Source organism: Dermacentor silvarum, chromosome 7 (genome assembly GCF_013339745.2).
Source record: "Dermacentor silvarum isolate Dsil-2018 chromosome 7, BIME_Dsil_1.4, whole genome shotgun sequence".
NCBI lineage: Eukaryota > Metazoa > Arthropoda > Arachnida > Ixodida > Ixodidae > Dermacentor > Dermacentor silvarum.
In genome coordinates, this window is record NC_051160.1 from 90,587,060 (window position 1) to 90,604,128 (window position 17,069).

A 17,069-nucleotide genomic window follows, 5' to 3' on the forward strand; every position below is an offset into this window, starting at 1 on the left:
TGTTCAAATTCCCAACAACTCTAATCTCTTTTTGTCATCACGCATGCCTTCCTTCAGATTGTTATTTAAAGAAAGCGTCATTCTTATGTATCTATGGAATAATGAATTCTGCCTCCCATACGTCCCTGTTCGTACACTGCGCCCACGTGGCCATTTCATTTTGCCTAGAGTGCGCACTAGGTACGGTGAACGTGTTCGTGCCTTTTATGTGCCAAGTGCTCTAAATGACCTCCCAACCAATGTTTTCTCGTTAGGCAGTCGGAAAGACGTATATTTGATTTGTATGCTTAATTTCTTTTTTCCTTCCTACCTGTTTTTTTTCTTGCTTTTTCCCTGTTTTTTTTTTTTTTCACTTCAGAAATGAACAGATACGAATTGACAGTGGCGCATGCTCCGTTTTGTGCCCTGCTGCCGGACACTGTCCCACAAGCCATTGTCGGCTTGGGCAGGCCCGTATTTTGTACCCTGTAAATCCACGAATAAAGATCATATTATTATTATTATTATTATTATTATTATTATTATTATTATTATTATTATTATTATTATTATTATTAAATATATGGACACTGCAAGCGAATTTCTGCCATCGGCGTTGTCGTCGCCGTCGCCGTGAGGTTCCGTATGGAGTAAAACTGCGATGAAACCGTCGCCGCGCGTCGTATGCTGTATGTGCGATGAAAGCGCGCGAGAGACGCGCGCTTTCACGGGGAGAGAACGCACGGCGGAGAGCAAACGCGACTTCTTCCGTCGCGCGAAAGGCCGTGGGGGGACGGGAGGGAGGAAGGAGAGGCGACGTTTAGCTGCGGCACGAAATGCGTATTTATATGAAAACGTTGCGAGGCGAGAAAGCGGTAAAGTCTTCCGACGCTGCTCGACGAGTGTCCCGTTCTGATCTCGTCGAAAACCTCCGAGCCGCCCCCAAAGGTACCGGCAACAGTCACCAACGCCGCGCGCGTTCAGTGCGAACGCGGGCAAAACGCCCACGGCGTCGACAACAGTTGTGCGCGTTGCTGGTGCTGCTGCATGTCCAAGTTTATACAGCTGATAAAACTACTATTCTTCCTCCATATAGTTTTCTACTAATATGCTATCGCAAGTGATGCTTCGCCTTTCGGGTGAAACTGCGACATTGTTACCAACTTTTGCTCAATGGTGGCAAGGGAAAAGAAAGACGCGACCATTAAGCTTCGGGTAAATTGAATGAAGCAGCTCCATTTCACTTCAGAATATAATGTATCCCATCAACCTGCTGAAAGTGCTACCATGTTATACGTGTCGTGTTTCGTCAGCAAAGGCGAGAAAGCAATTTTTCCCGTAGAAATGTGACAAGAACGTGCGACACTTCCGTGCGCACTATCCGCGGTTGCTACAGGAGAACAAACTGTTCTAAATGCCCGCGAGGAAACCCTCTTCATAAGAAGCTGTCCAGCAGCCTCCTCGAACTGAACAGCTTGCAGGATCAGACGAAGCGCTCAACGTCGGCCATGTCACTGCATTCGGTGCAAGATGGAAAAGCAGCGCGGTCAAACTTCCGTGCAGGACTGCGTGCCGATACTGCTCTCGGGGGGAGATATTCGACGCGGAAGACGACGAACAAGCAAGGTTGCCAGGCGGGCCCCGCAGTATCACCACCACAGCCACTACCGAGTATTTTCCAGTCTTGCAATTCTTGCAGCCCATAAATTACTGACTTGGAAATGCAAAAGCATCCCCCACCCCAATTCCCTGCTTTCAATGCTGTTAGGACCTATTGGAACAAAATAACGCAAATTTGATGCATTTATCGACGCTCTATCACAATTAGTGACTGAATACGTGTTGTCAGGATTGAATAAAATTTATATATGAGTATCACTTGTCCTGTTCTGCGTTTTTCGGTTCGTATCCAATTCGTCCATCTCAATGTGTTGCTTGCCATGCAGTAACGTGTCTTCTGTTACGCTATGAAGCAGCTAGTTTACCCATGATGTTCCACCAAATAGCCCTGTCGCAACATCGCTTTAATGTGTTTAAGGCCCTTGTGTCACCTTAGCACATTAATTCTGGGGAACTGGCCAAGAACGGGCACATACCAGTGTCCCAAATGCAGTGCCAAAGTTGTCTGTCGGGACACATGGGCAGCAACCCAAGTTGTCTACTTGGCCAGACCTAGTGACCAATGTCTGCTGAGCAAGACAGCAGCGGCACAGCAATGGCCAAGCTATTAAGACAACTTGGGTCACTCAGTTCGCGAAATAAGTTGGATACATATCGCACAGTGGGTAAAAGCTTCCAAAAATGCTAATCGCATTAAATTATTTGTTATATACATTCACTAACTATAGCTGTGAAACAATTAGGCACATTTGTAAACAGTATAAGAAGTTACCTTAAGGGTTTAAAGTCGTATTTCATTGTACAATACTTATAAAGCGCGAGTCGCACCTGAAATCTTGTGCAGGAAAAAGAAATGTATGCGCAATTCAAACCAACGAAAAGAAATGCTATTGCGCATTCGTTTATGCTTTCACGTGTAACATTCCATAAAACACTTAGTTGCCAGTGAAATCAATCGCTTGAACGAATCGATCTAGAAGAATTAGCATCACAAGAAAGTAAAAAAAGATAACCTTCAACGTAAACTGTGCCCTTTGTCCTCATTGCGTGGCGACTAAAAGGAAGCGTGCGAGCATTTCTTACGGTGCGTACAAAATGAAGCGCGAATTAAAATAAAATGTTAAAAAATTCGGCGAGGATTGAGTCGTCCCCGACGATGCTATTCGAAGAAGCTACACTTCTGCGGCCTGTTCATCTTGGCGCCCGGTTTGCAGCCGAACGCGTCCGCAAAAGGGCGGAACGCCATGACCGCCTTGTTGCAGTTCCTCGCCTTCGGCAGTCGGCACATTGCGATGCACATCGTGATGAAGAAGATCTGCGCTTCGCTGACATTCACGAACAGACTTGGCTCTCCTTTTACTTCAGCGGCTGCTCTGACGTACGTCGCGTAGGCGACCTCCAGGGCCGGCACCTCCGGAAAGATGTCGCCGTCCGCCGAACCGAGACAGCTTACTCGCTTGTCGAACCCGACCGCCGACGTCGGGGACAGCCAGCTTTCCACGCGGTCTCCGTGCTCGTCCACCGTGACGCCGAAGCTATCCAACGCCCGAACGATCTGTTGGGCGTACTGGTACCCGAGTCCACCGTACATCATCGCCCTAGTGCCCGAACTGTAGTACAGTGGCCTCCCCAGGGCTCCCATTGAAACGAAGGCAGTGTTGAGAACGTGCGTGTACCTGACGAGCGGCAAGACGTAACTGCTTGGTGCGCTTGTCAACTCGATGCCCGCTGAGGAACCATGTTCGGCTTGGAAGTTACTCATGGCCCGTCGCGTATCCACCCAGAAGGCGCCGAACGAGGACGCGTAATCGGGAAAATCGTCGTAGACGCCTGCGATACCGGCGTCTTTCAGGAGGTCCTCCCGTGGCCACAGCACAGTCCGTATGCGTTCGAATTTCGCGAGTGCCTTGCTCTTGGTACGCCAGTCGAACCAATCGGCGTGTCTCAACAAATTGACCGCTTCTTCGTTGACTTTGCTTAGCAGGTCAACGAGGAATTTCCGTTCTCGAGGCGTGAATCGCGTGACAGCGAACAGCGCGTTAACCAATAATTGGTAGCTGGCTTCCACCGCAGCGGCGCAGTAGTACGGCCGCCTCTTGGCTCTCTGAGAATCGTCGCCGCGGAGGCTAACCGAGAGCCGGTACGGGTCGGCGATCGAGCCGTACGTCTCCGCAAAGAGCCAGTGAATGTGGTCCAGCAATTCCGAGTCATCGTACAAGGCGAAGCAAAGGTTCACCGCTTTCAAGAGGCCTGTTTCCTCGAAGACCATCACGTCTCGTTCGGAGAACTTCTGCTTCGGTCGTATGTGTTCGTTGAGCAGCAGCGCCATATCCTCGGAAAACGTTACGTACTTTGAGGCGTCTTCGAGAAAAAACTGCCACGGAGCCCCGTCCGCCGAGTGGTTCAGAAACGTGCGGAAGATGTTCACGGTCATCCCGTAACTTCGTGCGACCACGCTGTCGTTGGGAAGCAGCCCCTGGCGTTCGCTCCAGCGTTCGCGGTAGTCGCGCACACTTCTCAGTCCTGCCAGCGTCTCCTGCCACTCGGCCATCAGTGGGTTCGGGCTGACGAGGAGTCGCCGACGCGGATGGTAGGCGTCTCGTGGCAGGAGGCTGACCTGGAACCAAAGCGGTGCGTTCCAGTTGAACGCAAGGTCAAGAAGAACTCCGAACGCGTGGCCATTGTGCGTGGGCTCTATAGGCCGTCGCAAGTTCAGCCTGTCCATGAACAGCGTCACGGCGTCTCTGGTCGATGCTTCTTTCTCCTGAGCGATGCAGCTCGTGTACATGAATAGCGCTTTTCTGCCCCCGACGAGCAGACGCTCCTTTCCGCGTTCGAGTAACTTCCGCAAGCCGTTCAGCCAACGCCACCGCATAAGCGAAAGAGTGGACCTGGTGATGCCGACGGCGGGTGCTTCTGTGAAGCTCGCACCCGACTGCGGGCATACGTACGCGTCGAAGTCTTGGCACGGGTCCACGCTGCTGTTGAGAAAGACGCTCAGGAGACTCCTGTGCGCCGAGCAGTCGTCCGTCAAACACAGGCGCCGCGGGCTCGCACCTCTAGTTCGGCCTAGTATACTCAACGCCCCCAAGACCAGTACGAACGAAGCAACGAAGAGGGCGCCCATGATAGCAACGAATTTCTTGGCATGGTCCCATCGAACGTCTTCCTCCTTGGTTCCGGTTCTCATAATCTGCGTAAGAAAACATTTTTATGCAGATTTAGCGCACATCTTCGAATCTATGTGAAGTGAAGCTTTCCTGAATCGGTTAAGTAAGTACTATAAAACTGATCATCCTCTGCAGCACGTTTTCTAGCATAGCGATGGTGATGGTGGTGATGGGTGGTCGCGATTATGGGTGGTATCGTGGTGGGAGACATCGCGACTCGTCGGCTCGGCAAGACGCGGTCAGCCCCACCACACGACCCACGTCGCCGAGGAGAACACTGCGCAGACCGCCCCTCTGTCTCGGCGATCAAACTACTTTGATATTTTAATTATTTATTTATTTAAAGTTTCCTTCAAACTTGACACTGTCTCCAGAGTCAGCCCACTTTAACTGGTGAGAAAGCGATCCCGCGAAGAAGGCGTAGAAAGCGTAATTTTATTTAAAATGTGTTGCACTTGAAGAGCTATCATTTATTGTTTATCTACGTAACTGCGTTGAGGGCAGTGCCGGTCACCAGCCCGCCTGCGTGTACAGATGGCTATATACTAACAGTCAAATCGTTATATAGTGCTGTCCTTTGAAAGAGCAACTCGGCAAGACAGCAGCTGCAGCACGTAACAGGTAAGCACGGTGAGCAAAGCCCGGAAGAGCTCGCCAATACACCTTCGCTCTTCAAGAACATGACGCTGCTAGCATATAGCTGGTATGAAATTTGGCCCGCGTCACTGACCTGAAATGACCGCTATTTTACCAATCCCACACTAACGCATCGTAGTAATAGCGATAAAACAAGACGCGGACAGAACCACTGGGACATTCTGGGGAAATTGCAACAGTGTGCTGCAGAACACGTAGGTTCCCTGGACATTTGAGTATTTTACAACAGCGCCTACGAAAGAGTCTCATGAGAGAGTTTCACAGTTTCGTAATCTCATAGACCTATATGAAAATATTCAAATGTCCTGGGAACTTAAGTGTTTGTGGCACGCTACTAGAATTTCACCAGAATGTCTCAGTGGGTCTCTGGTATGTATAATCGCGAGTCATTTTCGGCAACTAATTTTGTTGGTGAGATGCGATTTTCTTTTCACCTGTTCCCCATCGGTTACGGTGCGCCTCGTGGCGGCCGCCGAAAGATGCGCGACTTTTATCTGTCCCAAAATCCTGGCGATACATTACGGTGATATCGCGAAGACAATGCATTAACCAAAACGGAATGCATTTACTGTTATAGGAAAAAAATACAAAAATTGAATTCTACGTCCCAATACCACGATCTAATTACGAGGCACGCCGCATGTTTGGGGACTCCGGATTAATTTTGACCCTCTGAGGTTCTTTGAAGAAAGCATACTCCAGTATTTATTTTACTTGATAATCGAGTGAAACATTAAAGGAAAAACTTCTAAACTTGCACCGATGCCCTTCAGTTTGTTATTTCAAGGTCAGACGAACAGCCTAGACAACAATAAATATTGAGTGAGAGCCATCTTTGAAGATTACTGCCGACAGGCGGTCACAGGGAATACAGGAGAAATGAATGAAGGAGAGGAAGGGAACGAGCACTAGTGCTTGGTGTAAGGCTGGGGTCTTCATTGCGTGACATTTATTTTGGTGCCGACACCCCCCGGTCATCGCTCTTCCAAGTTTTCAAGCTTCGATGGCATCCGTAGAGCGGCTGCGCAAGAACCGTGGCGTCATCAGGGCCAGCGCCACGAAAACTACTACGCTGCTCACCGGAGAGCTGCAGGCCTCCGTTCCCGATGTCTCTCAGTAGGACTCGCACGTTACCTACCTTATTCAGAAGAACGTGAAGCTTGTCAGCCTCGGCAAGCAAACCTTTGACGCCACTGACGACGACGCTTACAAGGAAAAACTCGAGGTAATGACCGAATATGACGGAAAGGTGTCCTACGTGTTGTCGCGAGCGCGGTTCTTCAAGAGTTTGCGAAGCAAACGATGGCGACGACTTCCACAAGTCCGGACGCAACTCCACCGAATGCTGACGCCGGTAGTGACCAGACCCCAGCAGAAAGTGAGGTCAGCGACTTTTCACCACGCATATCAACGGAGACAGTAACTCCCGGTCAACGGGGACTGTGCCACGTCATCCTTACGAGATCACTTTAGCGCCACAATCCATCTGAACGCAGAGGATTACAGGTACATAAAGAAACTTAAGTACCTGTAATCATATCTGACCGGCACCGCCCAGGAGAGCAATCGAAGGCATTTGACTGACGGAAGAAAATTATAGCATCGCCATCAAGATATTGACCGAGCGGTTTGGTCGACGCGACTTGCTTATCAACGAGGACGCTGAATACCTCCTCGCCATACCACCAGTCAAATCATCGGCAGAGTCAAAAAACTTCGGCTGCTCTACAACAACGTCGAGTTTCAGGTGTCCGCATTGACATGCTTGGGCGTCTCACCTAATCAATGCAACGTAGTCTTCAACCACGTGCTGATCAAGTACCTGCCCGAATACTTCCCGATACTTTATTTCCAGAAGCCTAAGCAGGCGTCGCAGGACACGTCCTGTGACACCACTACCGCTATCGAGAAGAATGCGCACAAGACGCCTTCGTGATCCACACTCAATCCACACCCGTCCTGCATGGAGAAGGACCGCATTGACTCCATTAAGGGCACTTGGAACAGATATGGAATCGGAGATCTGGCTGTCATTTTCGGCAGTCAAACAGTTCGGGAATTAATATCTCGAAACTGGTGTCATCCTGAGAATTCGTTCCAAGTAGATCCGCGTTGCGAACTTCACGGCTATAATTTGTAAATTGCAATATGGACCATAAAGAAATTAGTTTAAAACTTAATTAGTGGATTTTGTTATTTGTCGGTTATGCATTTCAATTTCTTTGTGCAAGTAATGTCCGCGCCTCTTCCAGTAGACCAGCTCATTAACTAGAATTGTACTATCTGCCACAGGCAACCTTTAAAAATTCTTTAAAGTGTTCGCTGAAACACCCGGTATCTGCTGCTTGAAAGAATAAACATTTGCCTGTTATTCAGCACCATTGTCCCTCCCTTTCTTACGTACTAGACGTGAGCAGCCTTGTCTAGAACGCGGCAACGGTGGCTGCCGGGGCTTTCCGGAGCCAGCCAGCGACGTCTAACGCTGGCTGCTGGGTCCGACGTCTAACGGTGCATGGGTGTTGGGCACGTTTGGGCCCAGCAACTACCGTTAGACGTCGCTGGCTGGCTCCGGAGAGCCCCGGAAGCCGCTGTTCCCACGTTCTAGACAAGGCTGTTCACGCCTGTACATTTCCTTTGCGCTGTTTCTGCTCGAGAACGTATCTTCCATAAATATTTCAGGTATCCACTGCACGTAGTGCGATAACTATTCGCTGTTCAGTCATATGTGAAGTTAATTCGAAATCGTTATTGTTATCTTGGCTGCAACCGAAGTAAACTTCATTGAGGCCTGACTGCATCATGAAAATCAAACGGCGTGAAATAGACGACAATGATAGTGATGATTTAATGGTATACCCTTCGAAACTGAGCGGGTACAAATAGTAACCTAGCCTGCTTGAGTTAATCATGGTATGCGCTGCACGGGCTTTTCATCGTAGTATTTTTTATAGATCTCCTTAATCTGTTTTCTCTTCCTCAAAGCTTCTCTATCTACCTTGTACCGCTACCCATGCCTGCAACGGATGGGGTTGTATCCATCTTCCCTGCTTTTTTTTTTTTTCACCATACTCTAATCATCTCTTGAGTATCTCTATTGCTTCCGTCCAATTTAAATGCAATCGCTTCTGGAATGTTTACGTTACATGCGGGTCTCCCTGGGTGAATACATTCGCATTCCATTAGGATGTACGGAGTGCTCTCCGGATGTTTGCTGCAGCAGACACATACCTCATCTTGTTGCGAATATATGCTCCAGTTTGTTCTTGTCCTTAGGCATTGGAACCAGCTCGAGCATGAAATAGCAAGACACTGCCTTTGTTACTGTACAGATTTTCCCTTATAATTTATTTCTTCTCATTCTTGTAAATCACGATGGTCTTTTTACAGCGACGCTGTTTGTCGCTAGCGTTCCCTGCATTTTTGTTGTGCGTGTGCAAACATGCGGGCCGATGCTGGTGATATAGCAGAAAGGGTCCAAGCGCAATGGCACATACCCCTGTGGACTCCGGGTGGTGTGGGCTGCGGGACCTGTAACGCGCCCTTGAACTACCCTTGTCACACCTTGGACCCAAAGAGGTACCAGGCACAAAGGTAAGAATAGACACTACGATCGAATCTTAGCCCAAAGGCCGACCCGCGTAGGCCATGTACACGTTCTCCGTCTCTGTTTCTTTCACTTTCTTTCTGATGTCTCCTGGTTGTCTATTTGCACTTTCAATTACCCTGTACTTCTCTTCCTCCATTCTATGTCCACGCTTTTCAGGTAAAGATACTTGCGCACGTTAGCCACCCATTTATTTCCATCCACGTTCCTGAGTCTTTATGAAAACTAATTTTGCTCTGTGCTTCTCTGACTCTGGCCCAACCCGAGTCACTCTGCACTGCCTCATTCGTGGTTTTACCGTGGGCTCCCAAAGCCAACCGGCCTACCGATCTTTGGTTAACTTCCAACCCCGACAAGATATCCGATTTTAAACACAGAATGGCATTTGCGAACGTTATCGCTGGCACCATTACTCCTTTCCAGATTACACGCACCACCTCACACTTATTGCGACCCCAAAGTTCTCTATATTTCATTATTGCTGCATTCCGCTGCCCCTTTATGTTCAGATTATCTTGGTGGGTGTTTGAGTAAGTCTTTCCTACGTTTATGTATACACCAAGGCATTTATATTGCTTGACTATCTGTATGGTTTGCGGTTAAATTTACACCACGTAATTACTCGGTCTCTTCATTAAAGATCATTTTCCTATTTCTCTGTGTTAATTGGCCTATATTTGTCGCTGCGTAGCCAGAAATATTCGCAAGTGTCTGTAAATCTCTTGCTTTGTGTGCTAGTTGACTATGTCGTCCGCATACACAAGTCCGGGGACCTTCTGTTGCGCCCTTTGCCCATTACGTAGGTCGGATAAATGAAACCCTAATTCACTGTTTTACAGTCGTGTTTATATTCCCGTAACATAAAGCGTCAACAATGGAGACAGAGGACATCCTGGCTTCAGTCCTTGGTGAATTTCCACCACTTCATTACATTTTCGGCCTTGCCATGAAATTTGTACTCGGTTGTCGTGTATATATATATATATATATATATATATATATATATATATATATATATATATATATATCCCTCAGCAGCTCTACGAAATCCTCATACATGCCTTCGTGCTTGAGAATCATCATCATCAGCCTATATTTATGTCCATTGCAGGACGAAGGCCTCTCCCTGCGATCTCAAATTACCCCTGTCTTGCGCTAGCTGATTCCAACTTGCGCCTGCAAATGTCCTAACTTCATCACCCCATCTAGTTTTCTGCCGTCCTCGACTGCGCTTCCGTTCTTCTGGTATCGATTCTGTAACTTTAATGATGCACCGGTTATCTACCATACGCATTACATGCATGACCTGCCCAGCTCCAATTTTTTCTCCTAATGTCAATTATAATATCGGCTATCCCCGTTTGCTCTCTGATCCACACTGCCCTCTTCCTGTCTCTTAACGTTAGGTGTAACATTTTTCGTTCCATCGCTCTTTATGTGGTCCTCAATTTCTTCTCGAGCTTCTTTGTTAACCTCCAAGTTTCTTCCCTATAGATGTTAGCACGCGCAGAATGCAATGATTGTGCACCTTTCTTTTCAACGACAGTGGTAAGCTCCCAGTCAGGATTTGGCAATGCCTGCCGTATGCACTCGAGAATATCCCATAACAATTCCCTGTCTAAGCTTTCATAGCTTCCCTTAATATCTAAGAATGCTATTCATAAAGGTCTATTTTGAGTTACTGAATCCTATGTGCAGAGTTAGCACAAACATATTCTTCCCCAAGCGTCTGCCTGGTCCGAACCCATTGTGTAGTTACCGCATTATATCATTTTTCTCTACCCACTTCGACAGTTCTAATTTTATGCGCCGGCGCGATCTCAGAGGCCACGCTCTGGATAGGGCGTGCATGACCGAAGCTAATCACGCTGAGATGCGCAAGTCGCTAGCAAGCACGAAGGCCTTCTTACGAAACATGTCTCGATCCTGTACCACGCACTGCCTCGCCGATCCGAAGCCTTCGCCCGATTCTGGTGGTTTTCTTGGATAAGGGAAGTGTCGCTGTCTCCGGACCGTATACCTGCAACGGGGCAACAGGTTGAATCAGTCATTTAATGACAGCTTAATGTCGTAGTAATTTATTATTTTACTGGTATGAATGAGAACTGGGTGAGTTTGTGTACGTTGTGCATGGTACAAAGCAGCGCGAACGACACAACACGGAGGAAGAGGAACGAACCGAATGTGTCGCCTTGTATTATGATTCTAGCATTTTAGAGCAAGCTGCTGCAAATCGCCGTTTACGGCTTGTTTGTAGGTGCGCATGCGTGTACCATCGCCCTTATATTTGACGTCTTTTCTTTTTTCAATAAACCTTCAGTTGTTAGTCAGCGCTGGTCGCCTCTGTTGCTCTTTCTCGGTGTTCAGTGTATTTGCACCATGTACATCATTTGAATGATCGGTTCACAGGTTATTTAACTCATTGTCTCACTCACACACTCATTTATTTATTTATTTATTTATTTATTTATTTATTTATTTATTTATTTATTTATTTATTTATTTATTTATTTATTTATTTATTTATTTATTTATTTATTTATTTATTTATTTATTTATCACAGCGTCCCGCATTCGCTCGAGGACTATAGCACGAGCGATGCATACGTATTTCAACTTTTTAATTTTTAAAAATTTTTGCGAAGTATCACAATATCAGGTGATCCGCAGGGCACACAAGGCTGTCAACGGATGAATAATTTAGAAAAATTCAAGTACGGATAAGAGAATAACGTTAGAACACGGTCAACAACATGGTCGTACAAAAAAGAGCAAAAGAAAACAACTTTATAAAGCAGGGAACGCAAGTAAAGCTAAGAGTTGGATTATCTGACCCACTAATTGAGTGAAATCAACCATGGTGAATAAATAGCTACACTTCCCCTTTCCTCATCTCTCCTCCCTTGCGCGCTCCCTTCTTGCACGTGCTGTCCACGGCTCCAGTAACCTTGTAACCCGTAAATGATAGGAAGTACAGGGACACTGCTATAAAGATCTCTATTAGGGACTTTTAGCTTGTCCGTAAACATGCCTGTTGCCCTTAGTGGAATGCAGGGTTACCGGTGACCTATAAGTGAGGGGGCCAGATTGGTGTCACCACCTGGTGGTGCATAGTTTAACCAGAGCTGACACAGGGCCTAATATTGCCGCAAGCAATCATATTCGGGTTCGGTGATCGTGCAAAATGACGCCAGGACGTAATCGTTAACACACGACTTTTCTTCAACGAAAACATCCATGTAACCGCAAAAACGTCAGATCTCGCTACCGGAGTTGTTGCTGTAGAGAATAAACCGTTACCACGCGGTTAGTAGCCGGAGTGCAAAAGAGATGACGCTACCGTCTCAGACGCTATACGACGCCTTGGGAGTGTAGCGCCAAGTACATAGAATAAAAAGTTTTTTTTTTTCTTTCCTGCATATGAGCCCGTGAAGCATAAAGACTTATCCTTAATCAGCTGCAGTTTCGTTGGAGTGCAAAACACCAAGGCAATTTCGGCCCAAATGTTTCATTATTTCTCTTCTTTTTTTTTATCCTAATGACTAATTCGGTCACCAATAAGGCAATATAACGAACAATAGCGTAACTAAGTGCAGAGACCTGACTGTTCTCGCTGCTTATGCGTCTCCCGGGGCTATATTGCATAAGTTCAGAAGAGCCGATGATGGCGAGAGGCAGGGAAAACAACAAAGGTAATTTTTAATAACACCGAAAACAATATTACCGACAAATTGGTAGCACATGTAACAGCCACCATCACGACGAATTACACAATACTGGGGCGGTAAGAGTTATCTACTGTTATGAGAAAATAGAATTTCAAAAAAGTCGTAGCTTTGCCCGAAAGGACAAAGTAAGGATAGTAGTTTTATCGGATGTAAAGCCTGTAAACATAGGCATACTAACTAAATTAACAAACAAGGTGTCACGCGCGCACAAGCAAACATGAACGCATCTCACTCGATGACCGCAGAAACTCGCTGTCAAAACACTGGTGGGAGTAAACGCGGCAGCTGCCGCGAGCGAATGCCGCCGCTTGTGGAAACAGCGCCGTAGATGGCTTTCGAGATACAGCGGCCGCTCGGGCCGCCCGGAGTAGAACGCGACTCCCCCCCATCCCTCCCTCCGGAGCGTTGCGCGTAACTGGAAGACGGCGCGCTTCTTTCCCGCTCCCCCTTGATTGCGCGCGAGTGAGTGGCGATCGCCAGCTCACACTTGCACATACAACATACGGCGCGCAGCGACGATTTTATTCGCCATTGGAATTTATACGGAACCTCACGGCGACGCCGACGGCAGAAATCCGCCTGGAGTGTCCATATAATTGCTATCGCAGTAAAATAAGTATACGCGCAGTCGGGTATCGCTTCATCGGAGGACTCACGCGCGTTCAATTCGAGCACTCACATGTGACCATTTGTCTAAAATAAGGCTGGGCTATGTTTACCAGTACTTAAGTTCCGTTCGCTCTTTTGTTTGCAAGTGTTGCATCCCTGGCGAATAAAAGTGCACGCAGAAAGCTTTTCTGCATTTACTCAGCACGTCGTCCACTATCGGGAAGGAGAAGCCTGGAAGGCGCGCAACGGCGACGTGGTCACGTGTTCAAGATAGCAGTGCCCATGCAGCGACGCGTGTAAGTGGTCTATGTGTTCTTGCAGTGGACGCCTCCCGTGACCCTACATGTTAACGTACTAGATAAAGTGCTCTGTTGAAGCCTGACAGCCTGCGAGCATTGCCTACCTAACGGAAACCAACCTGCGGTGGCGGTGGTGGTATCGCGGTGGTGTCTGTGGCCGGCGAAGTGGGGCACAACGACGCTCCGTGCGTCTGGGTGTGCCCGGCGAGCGCGCAGACGTCGTTGTCGTCACGCCCGTCCTCAACGCCGGCCTTCCCGCCAGCCTCCTCGGGAATTGCACAGCTGCGACTCGGAGTCCCCTCTCCGCTCTTCCCGCCTCGGTCGGATGTCTGCGGCCGCAATATTTTAAGTCTCGTTATGTTCAGGATCGATCTCGAGTGGCTTAGGTGATTTCGTGGGATCTTATGGGACCCAACACCATGGCGTAAATGCAGCGCAACACACCGAGGTGCGAGAATTGATAGGTTTGTCGCTAGTGGAAAGAAGTACGTAAAGAACCACAGCGCTGTTTTTACTTCTTTGCACTAACCAAACAGCTATATACATGCACTTCATTGCTTTGCGCTGCATTCACGCAATGAACTTAAAGCAACTGGTCCAAATCACTATCCTCTCCAACATCGGCAGGGCGTTTCAGATAGACCTCTGTAGCGTTAATCTCTTTCATATCACACGCCCTGACTAAAGCCTATGGAATATTCATCGGCGTTTCAAACAGAGCGCTCTCAAGTTCGTCCCTTTCAAGTCACATGCCCCGACTTGAGCTTAATTATGGAAGATTATATCGGCGACCGACCGTCTGTCTGTCTGTCTGTTGCGGTCAGTGTCTGTTGACAGACAGATCGATCGATCGATAGATAGATAGATTGATTGATTGATTGATTGATTGTTTGTTTGTTGATTGATTGATTATTCCGGTTTTGGGTATATGTCGACGCTAGTAGAGAAACCACTATGATAAGCGATTGAACCTCTGAGATAAATTGGGGGATGAATAGTGTCTCCTAGCTTAGTTGTACCCCGCTTACTCCGGAAAAGAAACAGAGAAACTAAACGCCGCTGTTAACTGTGGCTCCATTTGTGAAAACATTCTTTACACAAACGTTTTACTGAGCAACTCAGCGTGTGCATAGAAAGCGTTAACGTAGACCCTCGTTGTCGCATTTCACTAGCGAGCAGCCATCCTGCAACCTAGCTTTGCCAAAACGCTATCACCACGCAAAACTTGCCTGCTGCTCATGCGGCAATAGTGGGGGCGGCGTCTCGGGTGAAGTTGTGTGCTGCGTGACCGAAGAGACGTCATCAGCTGGCATTGACGGTGAGGGCGAGCCGTGCTGCGACAACCTGGAGACCGTGGAAACGTTGTCTGCTGGCACCAACGACGACGTCGCGCCGTGCGGTAAGGAGTTGGAGACCGTGGACGCGTCCTCGAGCGGCACCAGCCTTGACATCATGCCGTGCGCCGAGGACTTGGATACCGTGGACGCGTCGTCGAGTGGTACCCCCCATGACGTCGCGCCATGTGGTGAGGACTTGGAGACCGTGGAGGTGCCGTCGCGACTACGGCGCCTGCGTTCGCCTCGCACGTCATTCATTCTGCAGGAGCTTTTCCTTCTGCCAGCGTCTTTGGGGGTCACCGAGCTGTGGCTCGACGTCCTCACTCTGTTCTTGACGTCGCTAGCGGTCACACGTAAGGCCGAAGGCTTCGAATCGCGACTCCTTGGCGAGTCCTTTGGGCCTTTAGTGGGTGTCTCGTGGATTGCAGAGACGTCCGCGCGAACGTCTTTATGTGGCGGCGACGATAACGGTGCGACGTGCAGCGAGGACTTGGAGACCGCTGAGACGTCATCGCGGCTCCTACGCCCCCGTTTGCCTTCCTCGTCAGCCATCCTTCTGCTGTTTTCCCTACAGGCTGCGTTTTCAGCGGTCTCCAGTACGCTGCTACTCAGTATCTTGTCTCTGTCCTTGTCATGACTGCCGGCAATCTGGAAGTCCGATGACTTCGATACGTGGCTCTTGACCGAGTCGTGACCTTCAGGGATCATCACGGGCGTCGCAGAGACACTACCTACGAAGACATCTTCCGCTGGCAACGATGATGACGGCGCACCCTGCAGCGAGGACTTGGAGACCGTGGAGACGTCGTCACAACTACCGCGTTGGCGTCCGCCACCCGCGCCAACCATCCTGCTGCTGCTTCTCCTACGGCGCTCTGTGACCGTCGAGCCACGGCTCGGCGTCCTGTCTCTCTTCTTACCGTGGCTGCTGCCAGGTCGCGACCCCGAAGATATCGATTCTTGACTTTTGGACGAGTCATTGGTGCCTTTTGTGGGCTTCTTAAGAGCTGACATTACGAGCCTGTTGCACTAAAGCTCTCTCCTCGGTCTCGTTCTTCTTCTTTGAGTTCTGCCAGTGTCACCCTTGCATGCGCTTGCACGGAACCTCGCGCTCCTTCTTAGAGCGTGCTTGCTTGCCTGCTCCTCAAATATTGGCCTTTACCCACTGCCGGGTTTGATTGTAGATGACATTATTGTGCCGCCCGACCATCAGACACCTGCTGTTGGGAGTGCCCCAAACACGCAGCCCTCTGATGAAGAAGCTCTGGGGCCAAGTGGCCGGCTTTGAAAAGAAGATCCGTCCCACAGCGGAGGCCGACGGGCTCCTGCGAGCGCTTTGCTGCGGATGGTGCCAGTGCTTTAGACGCCTCCAGAGAAGGGATCCTATAGCATAACATTTAGGTTATACCGCCAAAACTTCAGCGCAGCAGCGCCAGTCTTCGGCGCAGGAGCGGCGTTTACACGTTACTGCGAGCACGTAATGCGACGCACTGAGTCTTCAGACCGTCAGCTGTGCCAAGTGCAGGAATCTATGAAGCAAGTGCTATGTGACTGCCCTCAGTACGTGGAAAAGTGACAGAGGCTGACTGATGAAATTGCCCGTCTTTACAGTCAACCGTTGTCAGAGGGTTATATTGGGCCCTTGGCGTGACTGGAAATTATCGTTTTTAGGCCACAAATGCCATACTTCAGTTTTTTGGTGCGTTAGCATTAGGAGTGTCAAAGTGGGAAAAAAACCTGCAGAGCCCACCTCACCATGTCTGTCGACGGTTATGTGCTTAGCATTGAAGCAATATAGTGGCACAAGGTATTGCCGTTAGGACACCATAAGTGTGAGGCGTGTGCTACAGCGGCACTCCTCTTTTGCACTTGCCTAAGAACGCTCTCCGCCATCTAGCGCCAGTGCCGCGAAGCCTGCTCGTGGCCTCCGAAATGCATGGCGCGCCGTTGCGTGCGAACGCTGAGAAACGCGTCATGCGGCAGCTGGGCTCCTCTCTCACGCTTCTTTGTGGACACCCTGCGCCGTCTAGTAGCGCTGCCGAGAAGTCCACGCGTAGCCTCCGAGA